The sequence below is a fragment of the Microcebus murinus genome, chromosome 12 (assembly GCF_040939455.1).
Source record: "Microcebus murinus isolate Inina chromosome 12, M.murinus_Inina_mat1.0, whole genome shotgun sequence".
Lineage (NCBI taxonomy): Eukaryota > Metazoa > Chordata > Mammalia > Primates > Cheirogaleidae > Microcebus > Microcebus murinus.
The window spans coordinates 10393431-10418306 of record NC_134115.1 but is presented as its reverse complement, the minus strand read 5'-3'; positions in this window follow the sequence as shown (position 1 = coordinate 10418306).

The following is a 24876-nucleotide window of genomic DNA, read 5'->3' as shown; positions in this document are numbered from 1 at the left end:
GAGCAGCTTTCCCAAATGTGATTATGAGCCCTTTGGGCTTTGAAAATTATGGCAGCTTATGAAAAGTAACCACAGAGTCCTCTGTGGTGTGGAATAGGGCTCTGGGGCAGCCTCCTGGGAGGGGAATAAATTCAAGCCCAGCCTTCCAGGTCTAGTTGCCAAATAAAAATAAAAAGCTTTCCATCAACACAGAGCCATTTGCAGCTTTGGCTTAAAAAAAAAATAGTAAGTTCTTTTTGGGTTTTTTTGTTTTGCTTTGTTTTCCTCGTGTAGATATTTGTGGTTAATACAAAATCTAAAATTACCAAGAACACAAACACAATATAAAAAATAGTACAAACCAAGGACAGAGTCTTAAAGAAAATGTAAAGTGTGTGATTTTTTTTTTCATCACAAATTACCCCAGGGAACTAGAGGCTAAGATAGGACTGGTGGCACCTCCTCCCTCCCCTGCCATGACAGACCTTGTTAATCAATCACGGTCCTGTTTCTCCTAAGCAAAACATTCCAGGCATTTACCCATCCATCAGGGATGGCGTGGAAGCAGAGACCAAGTTGAGACATATCTGGGAATCTCTGAATGAACTCAGAACAAAAATATTTATAAAAGGGTACTTGAAACTGAGCACTACGATGCTGAGGAAAGAACACTAGGTTAGTACAGTGGTGTTCAACTGCACCGTGCATCAGTTTAGGGCTTGTTAAAACAGATTGCTGGTCATCACCCTAAAAATCTCTGTTTGAGTAGATCTGGGTCAAACAGCAATCGAGTTTTTCATTTTCAACAAGCTTCCAGGTGATGCTGATGCTGCTGGGCCAGGGACCACATCTGAGAACCACTGGAGCAGGACTTAAGGACACAGTGGTAGGCTGCTGATGGCTCCCAAGGACATGTCCAAGTCCTAGTCCCTGGAACCCACGAATGTTACCTTACGTGATAAAGTTTCTGCAGATGTGAATAAACTAAAGCTCTTACTCCGGGGAGATTATCCCAGGTTATCTGATGGGCCCTGCAATGGACTGAATGCCTGTGTCCCCTCGAAGTTCATAAGTTGAAGCCCAAACACCTGATGTGATGGTATTTGGAAGTGGGGCCTTTGGGAGGTGATCCGATTTAGCCGAGGTCATGAGCGTGGGCCCCACGTACTGGGATTAGGGTCCTTATAAGCAGAGGGAGAGGCAGGGCTCTCTCCCTGCCTTGTGAGCACGCGGCGAGAAGGCAGCCGGCCACAGACCAGGAAGAGGACCCTCAGAAAGAGCCTGACTGTGCCGACACTCTGAGCGTGGCCCTCCTGTCCTTCAGACTGTGAGGAATAAATATCTGTTTTTAAGCCACCCAGTCTGCGGTATTTTGTTACAGAAGCCAACGGACTAAAGCGGGCCCTGAATGCCATGACGAGTATCTTCATAAGGGAAGGGCAGAGGGAAATGAGAGACACGGAGGGGGCAGTGTGCCGAGCAAAGAATATGCATGTAATATGACACATGCACAGACAACATGCAATATTGTCTGAGTCTAACATGCACAGTGAAACATCCAGAAAGACACACAGTGGCAACATAGTACCATTCAGTTCAGAGCTTCTCTGTTGACTAGAATAGTGTCAGGGGAGGGATGAAAGAGGAGTCTGGTCATAGGTGATGTGTTGGTTTTTTATATGAAGACGCATTTACATATTACTTACATAGCAAACAATTAAAAAGAGTACAAATTAGAGATTATATATAAATCAGCAATATAGCTGTTTCTATTGGGATGGTTTTAAAGATATGTTCACAAATTCTTTAATAACTCACCTCTCGAGAGATGGAACTTCATTCCTTTCCTTTAAATGTGGACTGGACTTGGTGATCTGCTTCTAGGAATAGAATACAGCAGAAGTAATGGGGTGTCCCTTCCAAGATTAAGTTATGAAAATGTTGTAGCATGCGGCTGTGTGTGTTCTCTCTCTCTCTGTCTCACATCATTCACTTTGGAGGAAACCACAATGTGAGCAGACCCATAAAAAGTGCAGGTGGTGAAGAACTGAAGCCTCCTGCCAACAGCCACAGGAGTGAGCTCAGAGGCTGACCCTTCCGTCCCTGCCAGAGCCTCAGTGGCCTCGGCCCTGGCTGATGGCTTGACTGCAGCCTCCTCAGGGACCCCGAGCAGGAACCACAGCGACACTGCTCCCAGATTACTGCCCCACAGAAACCGTGACATAATAAATGTCTATTGTTTTAAGCCTCTAAATGTAAAGATAATTTATTGCACAGCAATAGATAACTAATACATAGATTCATTAGACTAATAGTGGCCCTTTGCAACAAGGTAGTATTAAATATTTCCAACCTGGTGCCCATGGAAATGTTCTGACTGACAGGAAGTATATCTCAGTTCAGTTCAACAAATATTCATGTGCCAGGAATTGTGAAAGGTATGAAGTTAAAAATAAAGTCCTTTATTCCAATATGCTCAGTCACTAGACACGGGAACTCCTACTTCAATAAGGGGAAAATACTGAAGCTCTACCAAACCCTTCTTGCATGATGGCAAACACCAAAGTCCTGGCATCCGTCTTGTCAAAAAATGTTTCTCTGAAGTTTCCGATAGACAAGAGGAATAAGTTTTGAGATCTTTTGCACAGCAGGGAGATTTATAGTCAATACTAATGCATTGCATAATTAGTTTGATTTAATCCTTCCACATTATATACATATACCAGGATACCACATTGTATCACGTAGATGTATAGAATTATGATTTGTCAATTAAAAATAAAACTAATTTTTAAAAATGTTTAATGTGTCTCTGTTTCATCCGGAGTGGAATTTTCCTTTGGCCTTCAGAATGCATTCTTCCAAGCCCTACTCCCCAAGTTACATCAGCAACTGGAAAGCCACACAGTAACTAGTGATGAGAATACTACAGGCTCCCAGTTCTGGAAAGTACGCATGCCAACATATTAACGTTGGTTAGGATCAGCACTGAGTGTTTGGATTACTGGTGATTTAATTTTCTTCATTGTGATTCTCTTTTCCAAATTTTATGCCATAAATACATATTAATTTGAAAAGCAAGACAAAACAAAATAAACGCTAATTCTTTTTTAAAAGCTACTACACATCAAACAATTAAACAAACGTATTGTTTCTGTTGACATTCAGACTCTGTTTATACTGAGTCCCTAACTCACCACGACATACTCAATTTAGCCAGTGGGGCTCAAATATTTCTCACAAGCAGTTGGGTGACCCCTGTGGTGGATTCCTGTCCTACAGGGTATCCCAAAAGTCTCCATACAAAGGAAAAATTTTGTAAAATTCTGTAATAAATATTTTGAAAATAAAGGTACCTTTAGCTATAATTTCCCATGAGAACAATTTCCTATGGTAACTTTTGGGACACCCTGTAGAAGGGAAAAAAGAAAAGTTTATTACCTAATGGAAAATTTTCCTTTACTTTGAGGTCTTTCCGGGGCTGGGGTCCTGTTTCTTGTTTCTAAGGCTCAGACCTGGAAACAGAAATGGGCTGGGCCCTTGGTCCTCAGACCTCTTGCTGCTAGCTTGATTCTGGCTCCTATCTGCATCACAGAAGCAAGGTTCCAGGTAATATTGAGAATTCAGGCTGCCCTGGGCCTGGTCTCCAAGGTTTATTTCAATCTTGCCTTAACTGTCATAGTCTAACTTCCAGCTTGATCCAAAGCAAGGAACAGTTTGAGTCTTCCCTCCACCTTGTCAATTTTCTCTTTATCCCATTTCTCAGCCTCAATCTTCCTGTCTCTTCCCTGCCAGCCAAGCCCTGGTCACGTGAATAGGGACTATTTCAGGAATCTCCTCACCATCCTCAGGGACCCTCCCCTTCCTCCTTGCAATCCACCCAGCATGGCCCCACTGGACTGAACACTGTCAAGCCCATCAAGGCCCCTTCCAGTTCCTATCTCTCCCACATGTCCATGGTGCTAGAACCCAAGATCTGCAACCCTCCACAAACATTCAACATCACCAGACTCTATCCTTTTCCAGAAGGCATTCCTTTCCAAATGTATCTCCTCAATCACCCACAATTCCATCCAGTCAACACATTTATTGAGTACCTGCTGTGCCCAGGCACTAAGAGTTGAGGAATGGATACAAAGAGCTTATAGTCTAGTGAGGGAGACAGACAGTTAGTAGCTAATTACATAATCACATAGAGTGGGCTAAGGGGTCTTATAGAGGGACGTGGGAGGGGAGAACTTCAAGTAGCACCATGGAGGAGCGTCTAGTCCAGACTGGACAGGAGGAAGGACTATCTTAGAGGGATTACTGGAGGACGTGATGCTTGAGCTAGAGCTAGAAGCGAAATGGAGGCTGAGTAGCTAGAGAAGTGGGCAGAGGCTTGAGGAAGGCCTGAGGAAGCATTCATTGTGGGAGGTACTTACAAGATAGTCCAAGTACAACTGAGCCGGGGCCAGGGGAGGGAAGCGCTCACTTGGGTGGTGCAAAATGGTAATGACAGACCGAGCCTGGACTTTGAAGACAAACAGGACAGTGCTCAGGTCATAGGCTGACCATGTGACATTAGACAAGTCACTTAGCTTATCAAAGCCTCAGTTTCCTCAACTCTAAAATGGGATCAGAAACACAATGTAGGGTTATTCTGAAGATTATAAAACAAATGTACAAAGATCACAAAGTTGAATGCCTGCTCTATCATGGATGTTTGCAAAATGCAGCTTCCCTTCCCCTAAAAACAATAGCAAACAATAGTGTAGCACTTGCTCTGCAGCGGGCGTTGAGCTTGTGCCTACTCACTGAATCTTCAGCACAGCCACATGAGATGGCATTATTTTCATACTCGATTTAATAGCTGAGGAAACCAAAGCACAGACAAAATAAGTTGAGTGACTTCCCAAGTCACATAGCTAATAAGGGGCAGAGCTTGAATTGGACCCAAGCCATGTGGCTCCAGAGTTTGCTCTGTTACCGGGATACTTACAGCTGTCATTCACACTAGCTTGCCTGACACAGTCCTGGCCAATGCCTGTTTTCCTGACATAATTAATAACAGGGACCCTTTTTCATTCTCAAAAGTGTCATCTAACTGCACTGAGAAGCAAACCTCTGGGAACCTCCTAAAGTCGCCATGACTCTGCTAAGCTTCTCTCCCAAACTATACCGTGCAGAGCCTGACACAGAGTCACTGACTCTGAAGGAAGTCATTAGGAAAAGTCTTCCAGGAGGGAGGATCCAACCTCTCCTACAGGGTAGCAGGTGCACTTCCAATTGCAGCGCTAATGATTTGGGTTTCAGTGCTAATTCCCCCAAAGCTGAGGTCAGTGAAGATGGGGAAGCCACCTGCTCTGAAATCACAAATCAGCTCCAGGCCAAGTCATACTCCACAGTCAGAGCCAGTGTAGGGTGCCAGTGTGGTTCTTCTCCCACTAGGAAGAAAAGCCTGCAAGGACCCTGTAGTTCTTTCCTGTGAATTGAGTCCACCAAACTTTTGGATATGTCTAAAAAGACCATGTGGGATGTTTTATTGAAAACAAGGTTACTACCATCAGCTTCAAACTCAGTACGGGCAGGCAGAGAGGAAGACTTCACATCTATTCCACTGGGAAGCATTTCGATCTCCCAGACAAGCCCTGGGATGCCAGCATAGGCCTACCACTCTTTTTAATTTTTTTTTTTTTTTTTTTTTTACTTTTTCAGAAACAAGGTCTTGCTCTGTTGCCCAGGCTAGAGTGCAGTGGCATGATCTTAGCTCACTGCAAACTCAAACTCCTGGGCTCAAGCGATCCTCACTCTTTGGCCTCCCAAAGTTCTGGGATCACAGGCATGAGCCACCGTGCCTGGCGCCAGCCACTCTTAAGGGTGTTCTTCCTGATCACTGTTGCTGAGTCGGAGAGACCAGAGAACTGGCTTTAACAGACGGGAGAGATGTGATGGCGCCATAATTGCAATCCGGTTCAGCACATGAAGCGGTGGGAGAGAAACGAGGGCAGGGAAAGCACAGTTACTCAGCCTCCATCAAGTGCCAGACGCTTGGCTGGCATCTTTCCATCATGCTGTCATGATGCCCTGGTGGAACTGGCCTTCGCACAATTAATTCTCATACCTAGTAAAGTAGATAACTTCAGGTCGATGTTATTACATAGTTATAAATTTCTCCATTTGCTCATGGAGTGGAGCCTTGAGCTGAAATAATTCACCAAATATTTCCTAGAGTCCTCCACCCCCACCTCATCGGTGATGAGCAATGTGAACAGGTCATTTCTTTTCCTGGGCCCCATTTTCCCAAAAGGGTTGAATTAAATGATCTGTAAGGAGCAAGTATTTTAGTATTTTCTGATAAAACTGTTTCTTAGTGCATGCTGTGTGTGGAATTCAGAGGAAACCCGAGATTTGGTGACTAACAGTGCCAAAAATGCAAGTAATTAGCCATTGTTCAAACAATGACAGTGGTGCTATTTCTCTTCTGTGGCCTTTTAGACTTTTGTTGCCCTAAAATTCCACTTTATTGGGAACCTGTTTTCCACCTGGGCATTCTTGACAGGGTTTTTTCTACTTTAAATGGTTTCTAAATAAAATTCTATATTTCCAGAGAGAAGAAAAGAGGCTAGGAGCCTTCCCGTTTTGAGTGTCCCTGACATTTGAAACTACCATCCTGTTCTCTTGATAATGAAAAATGTCATTAAGCTGGTGCTGCAGAGCTAGTCTGCCCAGCTGTTCCTTGTCACTAGACCTGTGAAGGGCCCTGGAGGACACAAGTTGTGGCCTTGGACTGGGTTCATGGACCAAGTCCAAGTGGGTAGACCAGGAAGTAAGCCCTTGGATTTGAGTTAGGGATGGATTTTCCATGAATTTCAGACATATATTTTAAAATTCATCAGGGCCATTTTACAATTCATAGAAGTTAAGTGCCTAAGGGATACAAATGATATGCTCCTAAGTAGGTCTACAGAGAGGTTTTATCCACCATAACACAACGGACAGGTTAGAGAAGCAAAGCTACTTCTTATTTACATCAGCATAAAACTACAGATCGAAGAAGAGCGAGGGCCTTAGAAATCACAGAGCACTAGACCCTACTTGAAATCAGGGGCTCTCAGGATGTAAACAGGTGGAAGAATATACCATGCTCATGAGTCAGCAGAATCAACATTGTTAAAATGTCCATACTACCCAAAGTGACCTACAGAGTCAATGCAATCCCTATCAAAATACCATCATCATTTTTCACAGATAGAGAAAAAATAGTTTTATGCTTCATATGGAACCAGAGAAGACCCCGTATAACAAAATCAATCCTAGGCAATAAAAACAAAATTGGAGGTATCAATTTACCAGATTTCAAACTATACCCAAGGCTATAGTAATTAAAACAGCTTGGGACTAGCACGAGAACAGAGACATTGACCTGTGGAACAGAACAGACAACCCCAATATAAAACCATCCTCATATAGCCAACTAATCTTCAACAAAGCAGACAAAAACATACACTGAGGAAAAGAATACTTATTCAATAAATGGTGCTGGAAAAACTGGTAGGAGACTGAAACAAGACCCACACCTTTCACCTCTCACAAATATCAACTCATGCTGGGTAATAGACTTGAACCTTAGGTATGAAACTATTAGAATTCTAGAGGAAAACATTGGAAATACTCTTCTAGACATTGGCCTAGCCAAAGAATTTATGAAGTAGACCTCAAAGGCAATCACAGCAGCAACAAAAATAAATAAATAGGACCTGATCAAATTAAAAAGTATCTGCACAGCCAAAGAAACTGTCACGAGAGCAAACAGACAACCCACAGCATGGGAGAAAATTTTCACAAGCTACACATCCGATAAAGGGCTAATAACTAGAATCTATTTAGAACTCAAGAAAATCAGCAAGGAAAAATCAAACAACTCTATCAAAAAATGGGCAAAGGACTGAACAGAAACTTTCCAAAAGAAGACAGAAGAATGGCCAACAAACATATGAAAAAATGCTCAACATCTCTAATCATAGGGGAAATGCAAATCAAAACCACAATGAGATATCACTTAACTCCAGTGAGAATGGCCTTTATCAAGAAGTCCCCAAACAATAAATGTTGGCGTGGATGCAGAGAGAGAGGAACACTCCTACACTGCTGGTAGGACTGCAAACTAGTTCAACCTCTGTGGAAAGCAATATGGAGATACCTTAAAGCGATACAAGTAGATCTATCATTTGATCCAGAAATTCCATTACTGAGCATCTACCCAAAAGACCCAAAGTCACTTTATGAAAAAGACACCTGCACTGGAATGTTTATAGCAGCACAATTCACAATTGCCAAGTTGTGGAAACAACCAAGTGCCCATCAATTCATGAGTGGATTAATAAACTGTGGTATATGTATACCATGGAATACTATTCAGCTTTAAGAAACAATGGTGATATAGCACATCTTGTATATTCCTGGATACAGCTGGAACCCATTCTACTAAGTGAAGTATCTCAAGAATGAAAAAACAAGCACCACATGTACTCACCAGCAAATTGATATTAATGGATCAACACCTAAGTGGACATATAGGAAAAACATTTATCGGGTGTCAGCAGGTGGGAGGGGGGAGGAAGCGATGGGTATATACAAACCCAATGAGTCAGATGGCCAACGTTTGGGGGATGGTCATGCTTGAAGCTCTGACTTGGGGGGGGGCATGGCCATATACGTAACATCAACATTTGTACCCCAATAATATGCTGAAATAAAATAAATAAACACACACACACACACACACACACACACACACACACACACAAAGGCCCTCAGAGGACACTGGGATGGGAGCTCTGCAGTCTCTGATTTCCAGACACTCAGGTCCATTCCATCAGGCTATCGCCTCACCTGCACCTTGTTCACAGCATTGGCAAAGCCACTCCTGAGTGAATCACTCCCTTGTCTGCACACATCTCTCTTTACTTATAATAGGTGGATAAAATTCTGTCTCGTATTATAGTTTGTTCATTCGATCATTCATTCATGAGGCCAACATTTAATGAGTCCCTAGCACATGTCAATTTGAGCCTGAGAATAGAACAATAATTAAAAAAGACACAGTCCATCAGCTCCTGAAGCTCACAGAGCTTAGAAACCAGTGAATGCACATGACACTAATCGTAACAGGAGTCAATGTAGAAATATATTTTTTAATGTGCAATGACGGAAAGATACTGGCTTCTGTAAGAGCATTTAAGAGGGCTACCTGACCCAGCATATTGTGAGGTCTTAGAAGATTGGTTGCATTTGTCCCCAACTATGTCATAAGCAAGCTCCTGTGGGTATGACCTCAGCATATTTATCTCAGCCTATCCTACAGCCCTAGCTGGTGGCATGCAGTAGCAGCTCAATAAATGTCTGCTGCAAGAAAGAAGTCACCAGACTCATCAGTGCAAGGTCTTACACTCCCACGAGAGTTCATAAACAGCTCTGCTACGTGCTTCTAAAAGACATAACCTGTACTGTTTGCTTTTCCTTATTTTCATGGAAGAAGTTCTAGAGTTCCAGACATTTTAACAGAGGGGATAAGGGAGAAAGTTTGTGTGGCTAACGATCCAGCTTGGGATGGTTTATCTCAAAGCTGGAGAGTCTCTGCTGCCTTCACCCTGTCAGCAGGGACCTGGCTCTGAAGATGAGGAGATTACAGGAGCTTTCAAGACAAAAGAACATAAATCAAAAAGAATGAAAAGAAAACAAGATCCTTGATCCTCCTCCGGTTAATGTTCTTTTAAAAGTATTTTGCAAGAGGGTAGGATGGAGGAAGGTAAACAAAGCTTTTAAAGGGGAATTAAGCCACAGGTTAAATGGCTAAAGCCAGTGGAACCTGGATGTGCACCCCCACCCCCAGCCTTTTTTTCTGTCTTACCATTAACGACCCAAAATGATTAACAATTGGAAAACCATGTCAGGAACCTTTCATAAACCCTGAGCTATACATAGATCTCCTTTAATGATGAAATGGTTTGGGCTCCGCTTAATAAATCAAGAACAGAGTGCAACATAGTGATAAGTAGGTAGATCAAAATATCTGGAGCAGAGATGCACTATTTCGTGAGAATCCGAGAAGATCTGATTTGGATTTGAATGTTCAACAGAGGTGTCCGAGAGCTATGGAAGTCTCACGCCCTCTCTAATAAATCGAGGAGCAAGCTAGACCCTCTTACCAGAACCCCAAGCAGAACTGTCCCACTCCAGGGCCCCCCAGGCTTCTGGTCCTCCCTAAGAGGCTTTACCAGAACTAAAGACAGAAACGTCCATTCTTGACCCTGAAACCTCTACACAGAGTCTATGGTCATACACAGCAAATCACTTCCTCAGGAATTAGGGTTGCCATATAAAATTTGGGATGTACAGTTAAATTTGAATTGCACATAAACAACAAAATTTTATTATAAATATTGCCAAAATACTGCAAATTGGGGTGTCCTGTACTTGCTAAATCTGGTGACCCTTCCAAGTATCAAACTCAGTAAGTCTTAAACAAGTATAGTTGCCAGATTAAGTACAGGACAGCAAATTAAGTTAGAATTTTGGACAAACAATGAGTCATTTTTTAGTATAAGTATGTCCCATGCCACAATATTTTGGACTTACATATACCAAAAAATTACTTGTTATGTATAATATATCAAATGCACCTACACACTGCCCCCAAGGTGGGCTCAAGGTTTTGATTTGTCACAGGTGTTCTGTGTCTACCTGAGAACTGAGATCACATGGGAAGTGGCAGGCCTGGCTGTATACCATGAACACCACATAAGGCAAGAGAAGTGTGCCTAGAGTGTGTGATGGGCTCAGCGTGTATGGCTTCTTCCATTCACTCACTGGCTGACTTCGGCATGTTGCTTAACTGCTGTGAGCATCACTTTCCCCACCTGTAAGTAGGAGGGGTAAGAACAGCACCTATCTCCTAGGGTTTCTATAGAGATGAAATGAAGAGTCCTGGCACAGAGCAGATGGTCAATAAATGTTCACCGTTTTATGGTTACTCTTGTTAGTAATGTAAATATTAATGAAGCACAAACAGTGTCACACAGCATACGCATACATAGCATACACAAATGTTAGCTCTTACAATCAAACAGTTGCCGCGTGTTTCAAATAACAAGGGTGTTTCTATTAGACTCATTAATTTATTCTTTCAATATGTGTATCCACCATGAGCAAGGCATCAGGCTACAGCCAACACAGTGATAGTATGTGGCCTTTGTGAAAAAGGTGAAAATTGCACACAATCGCCATAGGGCATGTGTGTGTGTAACACACGCATATATACACTAATGTAATGATGCTAACTGCAACAACCGAGCTATTGTTATGGCTTTCTGGGGACAGAAAAGTCCCAAGGACACATACAAATATAAATCATGAATAAGGGTGGGCTCTGTGTCCTCTGAGAAAATAGGGGAGCAGAAGGGGCGGTGTAAGTCCAAAATGAGCTTTGTGTATAAAGAAACATTTCAAATGCCCTCCTCCTTCAGAGTAGGAGGAGACAAGGCCACACCCTATATATCAACTGAAGCCTATGGAAGATGCGCTTGATTCAAAGCCAGTTAGGAACAAAGCATTTGCCTTGGGGCTTTTGTGAGTGTTTTGTTTGCTTATTTTGGTGGTTGCATTCTTGGTCATTAAGTTTTTACTATTCTTTGTTTCACATGCTATGAGTGTGTATTGCTAAAATGGATCTTTTCTCCTGGCCTACTCTCCAAAGTAGAATCCATATGGAAACACCAGCAAGGATTCAGATGTATTTTTCAAAATTATTAGAATAGAACATATTATTATGGGGAGTGATCAAATATTTCCAATCTTGCTAAGATGTCGTATCCAAGAAGGATAAAAATGATAGGTCAAGACAGCACTGGCCAATAGAAATACAATGAGATCCACACACGTAATTTTAAGTTTTCTAGTAGCCACATTAAAAAAAGAAAAAAGAACCAGGTGATATTAATGTTAATAATGTATTTTACTTTAGCCCAATATATCCAAAATAGTATCATTTTAATATGTGATTAATATAAAATTATTGAAATATTTTATATTCTTTTTCTTCATATTAAGCCTTCAAATTCTGGCACCTCTCAATTTGAATGCTAAATTTTCATCAGAAATACTTTATCTGTATTTATTTCATAAAATTTACAATTGAAAAAGTAAATTTATATACCCAAATTGTTCTAAACATACTTAAAATCTTCCCAATAATTGAAGCAGGTATCATTTTAAAAATTAAGTTTAAATAAATACAATTCGATAAAATTAAGAATCCAGTCTTCAGTTGCACTAGCCACATTTCAAGTGATCACTATTGGACAGCACAGATTGAAGGCATGGTTCCAATACCCAACCGCCAGTTTCCAGCCCTTAAATAGCATAATTCACAGAAAGTTTTAATATTACGTTTCTTCTTCTTTCAACATACTGAGTGCCACCCACCAAACTCTGTCTGCAGTTAGGGTAGCCCAGCCTTCTGGAAGATAAAGAATGAAAACATAGGTTGAAAAGAGAAGGGGTTTACAACCAACTTATTCCAAAGAACACAGCAAATCTATCACCTGAACTCTATTGACATTTTCTTAACATTACATTCAGGTCTGTGACTACCATAAAAGTTCCATAGGAATCCCATCTGCATACAATTTCGGGTGTTTTTGCACCTAGCTTTTCATATTTCATGTTGGTGAGGAGAGACCGTTGTGCATGGTGAGTATGCAGCAAATGCATGTTGGGTGAACAGCAGGACAGAGACAGGGAGGAGGAGGATTGGGGGGAGGACAGGGAGACTGGCAGTCGAGGAGCCACCAGATAGCTCTGCTCATAAACAGCTGGAATCCTAACTCCTGCCCCAGCCCACCCATATTTGGTGGTGGCACAGAAATGGCACATCCAGGGCATGGGCTACAGGGCTGTTCTCAGGCTTCAGTTTGAGGGGATGAAATGGAGCAGAGGACCCATCCCAGCAAGGACATTCCAGAGACAGAATGGCCAGCCAACCTCAGGGACCAAAGCACAGCCCCTTGGGAATGGCTGAGAGCAGCTCAAGAAGCTTGGAAGCACTTATAAATATGTATATAAAGGAAAAATGTAGATTTTGCAAACTCAGATGATCCCGATAAAGAAGAGGGAAACTCGTTTTTGAAAAAGAAAATCCCCAGGAATCACACAAAAAGCTCTTAGGTTGATTCCACTTTGAGAAGGTCATGTGTAAAGATGGAAAAGAAGATACATGAGTGGTACCCACCTGTAGGAATAATGTCAGCAGAGTGAAAGCCCAAAACAAAGGTAAGGTTGGGGCGAAAAAATGCTCAAAATACACAAAGGGTATTGAATTATTCTCCTGTTGCTGCTCTGATAGATTACCATAAACTCAGTGTCTTGAAATAACACAGATTTACTATCTTGCAGGTCTGGAGGTCAGAAGTCTAAAATCCGTTTCACTGGGCTAAAGCAGTGTCAGTGGGGAAAGTGGTCCTTCTGGAGCCTGTAGAGGAAAATCCATTTCCTTGCCTTTTCCAGCTTCCAGATGCTTCCCACATTCCTTGGCTTGTGGCCCAACATTGCTCCAATCTCTGCTCCTGTGGTCATGTTTCCCTCTCTCTGATCCTCCCGTCTTCCTCCTAAAGGACACTTGGAATTATATTGGTCCCTCCAGGATAAACCAAAATAATCTCCCCGTCTCAAGGTCCTTAAGTTAATCACATCTGCAAAATCCCCTTTACCAGGGTTAGTGCTTGAGTATCTCTAGGGGCCATTATTCAGCTTACCACAGATACACTTAACTGTTTGCAGAGAAAAATATTTCTTGGAGGCAATGGTACAATGCTAAGACATGACAAAGAGGAAGTGGAACTCCTTAATTCCAATATTGGAACTTCTCAGGCAGGGGGATTGATCCCTGGGCTGATAAACTTGGGATTCAAGCCTCCATCCCCAGCCCCTAAAGGCTAATCCATCATTATTACTCTGGTCCCCAGGGCTCACTGCACATTCCTTTGCTATAGTAATTAGTCACTTAACAAATATGTACTGAGCATCTACCATGTGGAGACTACATTCTAGTTATCTAGGACACATCAAATAAAAAGTTCTATACCTTCAAAATGTTACTCTACTGGTCGGGGGAGGCATACAATAAGCAAAATAAAGAAGGAAATGATATCGCATATTTGAAAGTGGTTATATGCTATAAAAAACAAAGCAGGGAGAGGGGCACGGCGTGCCGTAGTGGGGGAGAGTTGCAGCACTAAATAGGGTGCTTAGCTGAGAAGACAGCATTTGAGCAAAGGCTTGAAGGGTGTGTGTGGGGGAGCCACATGGGTTCAGCACATAATGCAAGGACACCTAGTGGGGGCAGTCCTGGGAGGTCCCAGGCACAGGGAGGCCTGCTGGCTGCCCGAGATGGGCAAGCAAGCAGAGAGAGGCAGGAGGTGGGGACAGCTGGGAAATCGGAGGGCCGGCCGGCCGAAGGCTGGTGAGCTCTGGTGGTGCCGGGCTGTGAGCTCAGGAGAGCAGGGACATTGGTGTCACTGGCACCTTGCAAAGGGTGACTATTCATAGACAGCACTTGAGAAACGTGGCTGAGGGGGAGAATTTTGTTTCCGTTCTCCACTGGGCAAGGAAAAAAGGCCTGGTTTCTCTCTACTTCTTCACTGCAGACTTCACCTTCCCTTCTGCATCAGGGACAGAGGCCTGGGGTGTCTGTCACTGCACTGTTGCAGTCGCACTCGGCCACAGTCCTGTGAGCTCTGCTCCACTGTCCTACCGACCTGCTCTGCCACCAACTGCCTGTCCCACCCTCTTCCCCTCCCGGCCAATCCCGTGCCACCAAAAGCCCCGGCTGGCCTTCCCCCTCTGTTACCTGCTGGGTGCGGGACCCAAGCTAAAGCCTGAGGGACTGCAAGGCCTGTGGGGGAGGGACGGGAGGGGTAAGAAGTCGGTGGGGAGGAGAGTTGAGAAACAGACGAAGGCTGTTCTGGGGGACCAGGAACAACAGGAGAGAGGACATTATGAAGCCTGTTTGTTCCAGCGTGCTGGGGAGTGACAAAGGGTTAAGCGATTTGCATTACTGTATTTGTGTGCAGACCTCTGAGGGCCAGGAGCTGTGCTTGGGTGGTCTGGTACAGTCTCAGCAGCAACCTATTAGTGATATCTTGGTGTGATTTATGCAGCTGTCAAGCTGCCTTCACCAGGACAAGTGAATTGCGGGCACCGTCCCCGGCCGTGCTCCTTCCGAGAGGGTAAGTAAATGGAGGCCAAAGAGAAAGAAAACAGCCCAAGGTGCCACCCTCATCCTCTGGGTCCTGTAATGACAAGTTCCCTCTATAGAAAAACATCCAGCTGCCCACAAGAGACGGCTCTTACAGAGCCCCACTGTCTGCCAAGACCTCGCACGCACCCACTGCGTGGCCCAGCTGGGCCAGGACGGCAGGGAGGGCTGGCTGGAAGCCACCCGGCACACACGGGACAGGAGAGACCGGGCACTGAGACCATCCAGCTAGAGTGGCGTGGACACCGGCTCCCCATTCCAGGCCTTGGGGTGATGTGGCAATGCCACAGTGTGGATTGTCATTCTTCCCCTGAGGGAAGCCTGTCACGCACAGATGCCACCCATGAGGTCCAGAGGCTGCTCCACCGTGAGGTGGAGCCTCAGTGTGCCAGGCATCCGCCAGTGCCCGCCGCACCTCCTCCACCATTCCCGGACCCTATGGGGGCCTTGCAGGCGTGCTGGGAACCCCTAGGAGTCCGTTTCCATCTGGGGTGGGAGAGCCTCGGCTAAGCACTGATGCTCTTGACGGTGACCCTCCCCTCTGCGGGCAGAGCCCCCTCTTGGGCTTGGTCCATTCATGCCCACCACACACGCAAACACGCACAGCCTGGAGACACACCTGCTCCCATGGAGGCCACGGCCCACGGAGAGGGCTGTCTCTCTCATGCAGTGTTTGACAGTGAAGTAGCCAGAGACATGTGCAAAACTATAGAGGCCTGGGAGAGTACGTGTTTGTGTGCGTGTGTGTGTGTGTGTGAGAGAGAGAGGGAGAGAGAGAGAGAGAGAGAGGGAGAGAGAGAGGCCAGCAGCAGGACTCCACTTTTTAATAACGTCAGCGACTTTTCTTTCTCGGCCTCTTTTCTCTGTGCTGCCAACGGGCATGTGGCGCATTGTGTCTGTGGGCCTCGGTGGAGGGCAGGTGTTTTGTGCTGGATTTGATTTGCAGCCAGAACATTTCGGAGGTTGTGAGGGAGGTGGAGACGAATTCCTGATTGTCGCTGAAACCCGGGAAGACAGGACAGGGCTGGGTACTTTTGGCAAATGACAGCTGCACCGTGCTCCACTCCCTCCCTCCTCGCCCTGCACCGTGCCTCCTCCTGCCCGCACAGGACCATTGCTCCAGCACGGGTGCCTGAAGAGAAAATCTCCTAGCTGGACTCAGAGGGACACAGGTGGCACCAGCAGCTGCATGTTGCCCGCGTCTCTTGACTTGGCAAGAACTCTGTGGACTTGGTCTTTTCACAGGCCTTTCAGCACAGGCAGGAGGGGACAACAGGCATTTTTAACAGGCTTCCTGTTTGTTCAGATAGGAAGCTGCTAATGCCTCCCTTCGAAATGGTGCCTGGAGGTAAACATGCCAACTCGCCCTCCAAGCACCTGACAGCCGCTCGCTCAAGGGCGCCCGAGTGCCCGTTCAGCCGGAAGTGTGAAAGTTTGACAGTTTCGCTCAGGGCATGGCAGGGCTTGTACTTCCCATTGCCAGGGGCCTTTCAAGCACCCTTGTGCCCTTCTGTTTTCCAGGGCACCATTCTCCTTCCCCGGTTCTGGGTACAAAAAGCACAGCTGCACTGGAAGTGGGACTGCAGCCGGCTTGGCCAACATCCCTATTGTAATCCCACGGCGGCCTCTCCCTCTCCCCACCCCGCGCGCTCAGGACGGCAGCTCCGGCTCCCGCGTGCGTAACCTCAAATCTGCAATGCGGAACCGCCGCCCCACGCCGGGGAGAGCCGCCTGCGGGGACGCCCCCACGCCACTCCCCGCCTCAGGCTCACGCAGCACAGGGTCTTTTTGGGATTTGCTCTCCGGTCGGTTCCTGAGAAACGCTGGGCAGAGAGAGTCACACAGAGGCGGAAAGGGTCTTTTCCATTTGCTGTTGCTCTTTAGAAGGAAAATGGCTGGAGATGGGGTGTAAGCAGGCGTTGGTGCTTTTCTGGCGCGCTCCCGGGGAGGCTGTGCCTGGCAGTAACAGTGCGTGCAGCTTGCAGTGACTTTCTTCCTGTAACACTTCACATTTAAGGTCTTTTCTAACAAACTTACATAAGGGTTATTTTCTTTTCCATAAAGTTGAGAGAATGTAAAATCTCACACCAGCCACACACTGTCTCGTGGGAGCTGTGGAGTCAGTCTGCCACCTCCACTCTCCCTAGTGACTTCCACCCCTCAAGTCTCATCCAGGTCATTGCAGCAGCCTCCCCCAAATCCACCCTTCCTGCCATGACCAGCTTCCTAAACTACAAGCCAGGTCTCACTTCTCCTTCCTCTAAAATCTTCACTGGCACTCCCTCTGCCTAACCGTTTTTCTGTGTCCTCCCTGCAGAAGGCAGGCACAGATGGCGTGTGTTAATCTGAGCTCACCAAGAAGCAAACACCAAAATGGGATGAAAAGTGTGTAGATGTGATTAGGACTAACACCTGCGGAAGAGCAAATGAGCTGGGGAAGTCTGGAAGCACCATCACCTGTGATGGCAGGTTGACCCCGAGTGAGGGAGAGAGGGAAGGAGGCGGCCCAGACCGCTATGGAATCTAAGAAAGTCACAGCAAGGCCATCGAGGCGCAATGTCAGACAACATCAAGGGAAAGCCAGCCAGCCAAGGAATGCCCTGGCTCCCAGGAATAGGCCGGTCTTAGAGTCCCTGCCTCACTCGGGCATTGGCCAGAAGCATCTGTGGAAAATCCACGTGGCCTTAGAGAAAGCCAGTGTGGACCTCAGAGAGCAGCTGCTGGGCCCTCGGTCGGCTACACTCCCTGGATTGGAGTCTGTGAGGGCCATTCTCATGGGCATGAGTCAGCCAAAGAGGCGCCCTGCGGTTTCCAGAGCACACCTGTAAGTCCATATGTCCGTGCCTCTGCTCAGGCCTGCTTCCTTGCCTGCCATGCTTTTACTCCCATTCCACCACCAAATAAATTTCCACCTGTCTTTCAAGGCACAGTTCAAGTGCTACCTTTTCTGCAAAGCTTTTTATCTTCACAGATGAGGCTTGGCCTACCCTCCATCATAGCGTCCCCTTGATTAGAACTTTAACTTTCTCATGGAAGAGTCTGACACCAGGTCTCAGGTACATTCACTCATTTATTTGCTTAACAACAATTCATTCTTTATTGTTGTGTGCCAGGCACTGTGATAGGCTCTGCTTGTTGAGCCACACATAAGACAGGGAAGAAGCTTACTTGCCAACCTTGTTTGACAAATGAAGGAATAATGGTAAATGAATAAAGAAGAGGGAGAGGATACCTTGGTATAAACCAACTCCAAGGTGCACTGCTACAGGAAAGATTCAAGGTGGCAGAAATTTACCCTAAGCATAGAAATGTTATAATTTAAATCAAATTTGGGTGGAGGGCAAGGTGATAAATTGGTGGTTTGGAGGTTGGATGTCAAGTCAAACACCAGACCAAACCTCAAGAGATCTCTTTGAAGAGTTGAGTCAAATCCTTAGGCTTATGATACAAATGATACCATGTCAATATCTGATTTTCAAAAAGTTAAAAAGACATGACTCTCATGCAGATATACATACAACACTAGTTCTATGAAATTGCTCCTGAAAAAGTGTTCCATGTTTGCAGTAGAGGCGGGGGTGCCTCGCCCAGATTCCCTCTGCAGGGCTCACGCACCCCTCCCCCGCTGCCGGGGCTCCCAGCAGCACCTGTCTCTGGGAATCGGCTTCGGCTGCAGGGAGCTGCTTCATGAGAGGGCAGCCAGCCACCAGAGATGGCTGGTGCGGGAATGCCAAAGCCCGATGCCCTTTCCCCAGTTCGGGACACTCTGAAGGCCCCGTCAGGGAATTCAATCTAAGACAATGATTAAATGCACCTGGGAAGTAAACTATAACTTCTTTATGAGTTACAAGCTTCCCTGAACCTCACTTTCCTCATCTCTGAAAGGGGAATAATAATAATAATACCCTATTCCCCAGTGAAATGACCTATGTCTCATCTGTACTTTTGGGAATCACACTGTCTGGTACATATTAGGTACTCAATAAAAAATATTCCATTCCTACCCCTTTCCAGAACTTCCACCCTTTTTTCCATCATCTACATGATGAACTAACTTCTATTATGATCTGGACAGTTTGTACTTTCTTTCACAATATTGTCTATGACCAAAACATATTTCCAACCTAACTTTAGGATGTGTTTGAGGATTGGCATCACTAATCCCAGCAGCCCCTCCCTGGTTACCAGGCCGGCTGTAGCAAAAGGCAACAACATCATTTTTCTGGCCAAGGAGAACATCTTGGATGTCAGTTCAATCCAGAGGGCATTTATTAAACCTGCAACACCAGGCATTGTTCTGAGTGTTTGGGGATGCAGAAATGCATCGAAGACATAGTATTGAGAGAAGCCATCTCCTCTCCTTTCCTCGTTAAATGAATCACACCTGTTGTCCTCAGGATGTCCTTTGGAGAAATGTAAAATCGTCAGCATAAAAGAAAGGAAAGTCCTATACCAGGCTGTTGTTTGGCAAGTGATGGGAGTAGGTAGGGAGATATTGTAATGAATACTACTCACTTTTTATTGCTGTTGACAAACTGAAGTCTCTTGATGTGCTTAGGAAGGTGAAATGTATTATGTGTAGCAGAACAAAAGCCATCACCCTGAAAGTTTCTACCATCTTTCTTCACTTCCCCTGCAGAACCAAAGAGGAGGGAGAGAAGCATAGTTTGCTCATAAAATGATCAAAATGATCTTGATGTACGTTAACTTCTAAGGAAATGTGTTCAAATTTAATATATCTTTGCATGGAATTGCATAGTAATGAACTTCAAGAAGTCTAACCTAACACATGTTGAGGTTCGCCAGTTGTTGATGAGCGGACAGAAGCATGAGGACTTAGGAAACCACCAATGGTGACGTTAAAACAGGAGCATTTCTGTGGTGGTATCAGCCATGGCATGGAGCAGATAAGGAAGGCACCTAACTTCCCATTTGTCTGAAGTTGTTCTGACAAAACCAGCCTCTTTGCCATCCTGCTGAAGGAAGCAAGAAGGAAGAACAGCGAAGGTGAGCGCAGCCCGCCTTGTGCTCAGAGGATCCCAGACAGCATGCCTAGGGCAGACCCTGAGGCTGGACGCCGCCACCTTGAGTGTGACTCCTCAATGCCAAGTCCTGGAGCGCTGCTTGCTCTGCATTATCAGAACGAACACAGTGGCGGTGTCTTCTCATCGTTCTCTGCTTTGTACTAACCTCTCAAAACACTTCCGCCTTAGATTTTACAATCAAAAAGACTCAGGGGAGCACAAAATCAATTGCCAAAATTCTTCCAGTGACTCAATGGGACCATTTGCTTTTCTTACTTCTGCCCTTTAACAAAAGTCCTCTGAGATTTTCATTGAACTTGGGACACTTGGAGAGGAATTTTGACAGAAATGAACTGGCTGATTCAGTTGCAACGGCGACCAAGGACGCTGGCATCAAAGAAGCACTACAGTTGAAGGCAGAGGCACCCACTAACCACAGAGGTGTTGCATATTAGGCCTCCAGGTATTTTAAAATTCTTCATTGCAACTCTTGCTAGTAGAATTTCCTTTGTCCTTCTTCTTTCCATCTTTTTAAAAACAGACCGAAATAAGAAGGTTCGTTTTTTCACCCCTCTGTAGACTTATGGCAGGCATTCCAACTCATCATCACATTGCAATTACAGAAGTCTCAGTAATACCCTGAGAAGCAATTTTGCTGTCTGTTGCACTTTCTGTATCAGCCCTCCTGTGCTCACCTGTGCATGGGTCTGGTCAGCTTATGTATTGACCATCTATTTTGCATGTTTAAAAAGCCCTTTCCTCTTCTCAAATAAAAAATTATGTCTTGTCAAAAAGAAACAAACCTGAAGTCCTACAAGTTCAAATTCAATTTCCTTTTAGAAATAGAGACCTCAAGGTAAATATGCAGAGGCTAAGCTGGAGCCAGTCAGTCCTCCCATCCTAATTTTTGATGCTGTGGACACTTGAATCTATGAATGCTCTGAATCACAGAGTAGCTGTCAGATGAGCTGGTCTTCTTGCTGCTAGACTAGACCTAAATCTACACCAGAGCTCTGTAGTCCCTCAGCAACAGGCATTACACGAACCCACATGCATGCACGCCTGTGCACAAGCACATATGTATGCAGGCACATGCATGAACACACACAGGCACATGCGTGAACACACAGAGTAAGGATTGGAAGTTTTCAAATTTTTAAATTTATCCTATTTTACATTAAAAATTTTTGAGTTGTTTTTTTTTTGTATTACTATTCCATAGACATGGACTGCTAATAAATGCACTCTTTCTCTCCATTCAGCATGGGAATTCTAGTTCAGTTACACTAAATATTAGCATGATTATCTGTGTGTATGAGTGTGTATTTATTTATATTTGCTCTAAATAGTACCTGCCATAGCAAACATATTTTTCCATTACTGGTAGAGTGAATTTGCCTTTCTGTCTTTTGCTGACCCACTGTGCAAAGAATTTTTCCCCTGAATAAAGGATTCTTCCCTGTTCTTGCCCCTGGAGATGAAGCTGTGTGCACATAGCTAAGGCAGAAGTAGCACGTTGTTCCCTGTGTGCCTGCACAAGCCCCCACCTGGGTCCCTGGGATCTTTCCTCTCTGCTTCTCCCTTGGAAGAAGTCAGCTGTCAGTGGACACATGGCCTGGGTTCATCCAGGAAGATGAGGCAAGGCCAAGGAATTACTCTGTGATCCCTGTTGTACTCAGGGGCCAGAGCCACTCAGTGTATCTACATATTGCAAAATGAATATACTAAGCCGTCCTTTGAGTCAACAGCTGGCTTGGCCCGGCCTGGCTGAGCACCTGTCCTGCGGGCGGCTTCTCCTTTCTCAGGGGAGAGCTGGCTCCCGGTTGCAGCAGCGGTTCAGCCCTCCAGGCAGGAGTTGAGCTCTCCTCTCCTTTTTCTCTCTCTATTGCCTGATCCTTTGCTTGACTCACAGGGTTTGTTCCTGCCTTCCCAGAAACATAAAGCAGGAGACCTTGAACAAACCAGACTGGCTGCATGTCTCCCCTCCTCCCTTAGCTTACCCTCACATTTCTTCCTTTCTATGGTATTTGTGCATCATTTTTCCCATGAGTATTGCCTTGCAATTGTGCCAGTTTTGCTAAGTAGATGACACTTAGTTTATATAAAAATAATGATCCCAGATAGGAAAGCATTTGATATCTGTTATCTAAATGCCCACCTAAGATAGGTTAGAATGACACCTCTTTTATGAATATATATTTTCCAGAGTGAGGTTTGAATGATTTATCCAGGTTCGTATAAATAGGACATGGTAATACCAGGTCACAAATCCATGTCTGATTCCAAATCCAAATCCAGTGTCCTTTTCACTATACAATGCTCTATTTTTATTTTTTTATTTTTTATTGGGATACAATTCATGTGACATAAAATGAACCATTCTAAAGTGCAAAATTCAGTGACATTTAGTACATTCAAATGTTGTATCACCACCCCACTTACCAAGTTCCAAAATATTTTCATCACCCCAAAATAAACCCCCATAAATGTAAACTGCCCATTCACCTCTTCCCCAACCTCTGGCAAACACTAGCCTGCTTTACATCTCTTTGGATTTATCTGTGCTGGATATTTCATACAATATCAATGAAATCATACAACATGCAATCTTTTTTGCATGACTTATTCAGCATAATGTTTTTGAGGCTCACCTATGCTGCACTATGAATCAGCATTTCATTCCCTTTTGTGACTGAATAATATTCCATTGCATGCATATCCCACAATTTGTTTATCCATTCTTCCCTCGATGGACATTTGGGTTGTTTTCACCTTTGGCTATTGCAAATAATGCTGTTATGAATGAGTGTACATGTATTTATCTGAATCTCTGAGTATAATTCTTTGAGCCATATATAAGGAATGGAAGTGCTGGGCCATATGGTAATTCTGTTTAACTTTTTGAGGAATTGCCAGGCTGTTTTTCACAGCAGCTGCCCCATTTTACATTCCCACCAGCAATGCACAGGGCCCCAGTTTCTCCACATCCTTGCCAACACCCATTATTTCCTTTTTTTTTAATTATAACCATTCCAGTGGGTATGAAATGGTATCTCATTGTGATATTGATTTGCATTTCCCTAATGACTAATGGTGTTGAGATCTTTTCTTGTGCTTATTGGCCATTTGTACATCTTTTTTTTTTTGAGAAATGCCTATTCAAGTTCTTTGCCCCTTTTTAAATTGTTATTTGTTTTTTTGTTGGGGGGGGTGGAGGTTGAGTTATAGAAGTTCTTTATGTATTCTGGATACTAGACTCTTCCCAAATATAGAACTTGAAACTTTTCTCCCTGGTTACCTTTTCACTTTGTTGATAATGTCCTTTAATGCACAGAAGTTTTCAATTTTAAAGAAGTCCAGTTTATCTATTTTTTTGCTGTTGCTGGTGCTTTTGGTGTCATTTTACTTCTTTTTTGCCCTGAAACAGCACCATGCACCTAGCAGGAAGTCAATAAATGTTTGTGAAATAGTTTAGTGTAACTATGTAGCTGAAGGGAATGATCTCTATTTCCCATTTAACTCAAACATTCTAGAACTATAAGACTAAAACTAAGATGGCTTTTAGTCATATTTCAGACTAAATCATGTTTCCCAAACCAATAATTGTTTCTCAGTAGACTGTTAGAAAAAAAAATCATAGTTTTGCTATACATATATCTTTGTTTCTAAGAAAGAAATGGTAAGTTGCTAGTCTTCCACTTGGGAATCTTCAATGTCTTTTTTTATTGTTCTTGGCTACTCAACAGCTCTGACCTCCTTCTAAAAATATAGACCACGAGGTACACTTTTCCCAGGCATAAATAATGACAGGGAGGGAGTGACCTGAAGGTTTGACTATGTTATAATTGCTCTTGGATCGCCACCCCAGCTCGGACTTAATATTCCCAGGGAAATTATACCATCTCAATCTTTCTGTGTTGAATTATGGTTGCTCTTTAAAGAAAAGTAATGTATTTGGCTAATAAATTCAAGATAAATCTCCCACGTCCGTGACAGAGAGGACAGTCAACATTTGCTTTGTCCCTGGACGCTCCTTATCCTCCAGCAGTGGCATGGACAAATACCACTGCCAAGAACAAGCTCTGCCCTTCATCATGCCATTGCTTTCCACCTTCTTCGCCTCCTAACCAAGGCTTTGCCCACATCTCTAGCACACTTCTTAAGATCCCAGGTACACTTGCTTAGATTCAGTGGCTTCCAATCTAGGGACTGGTTTGTAATGCTTACGTTCATACCTACCAGCTCTTTCAAAAGTAATTTCTCAATTACTTGTGCAACCCAATTCAAGTAATTTATCGATCCAGCTTTCAGGGAAAATACACATCACATAACTATCTTCCCTTCTGAAAGAAAAAAAAAACTGCTCATTTGGAACTTGGGGGAAATATGAGAAATAAACTAATCGTTATAATAAAAGCATTGTATTTGAGATGTGCGAAGCCCGAACCAGAGAAACGTTTCACAAAATAGTAATTATTAGTTTCTCAGGAAATAGAAGCCACCATAGAATGCTGAATGTATTTCTTAAACCTAGACCAAGCACATTTTAATAATGGTAGAGGTATTTTTAATTTAAAA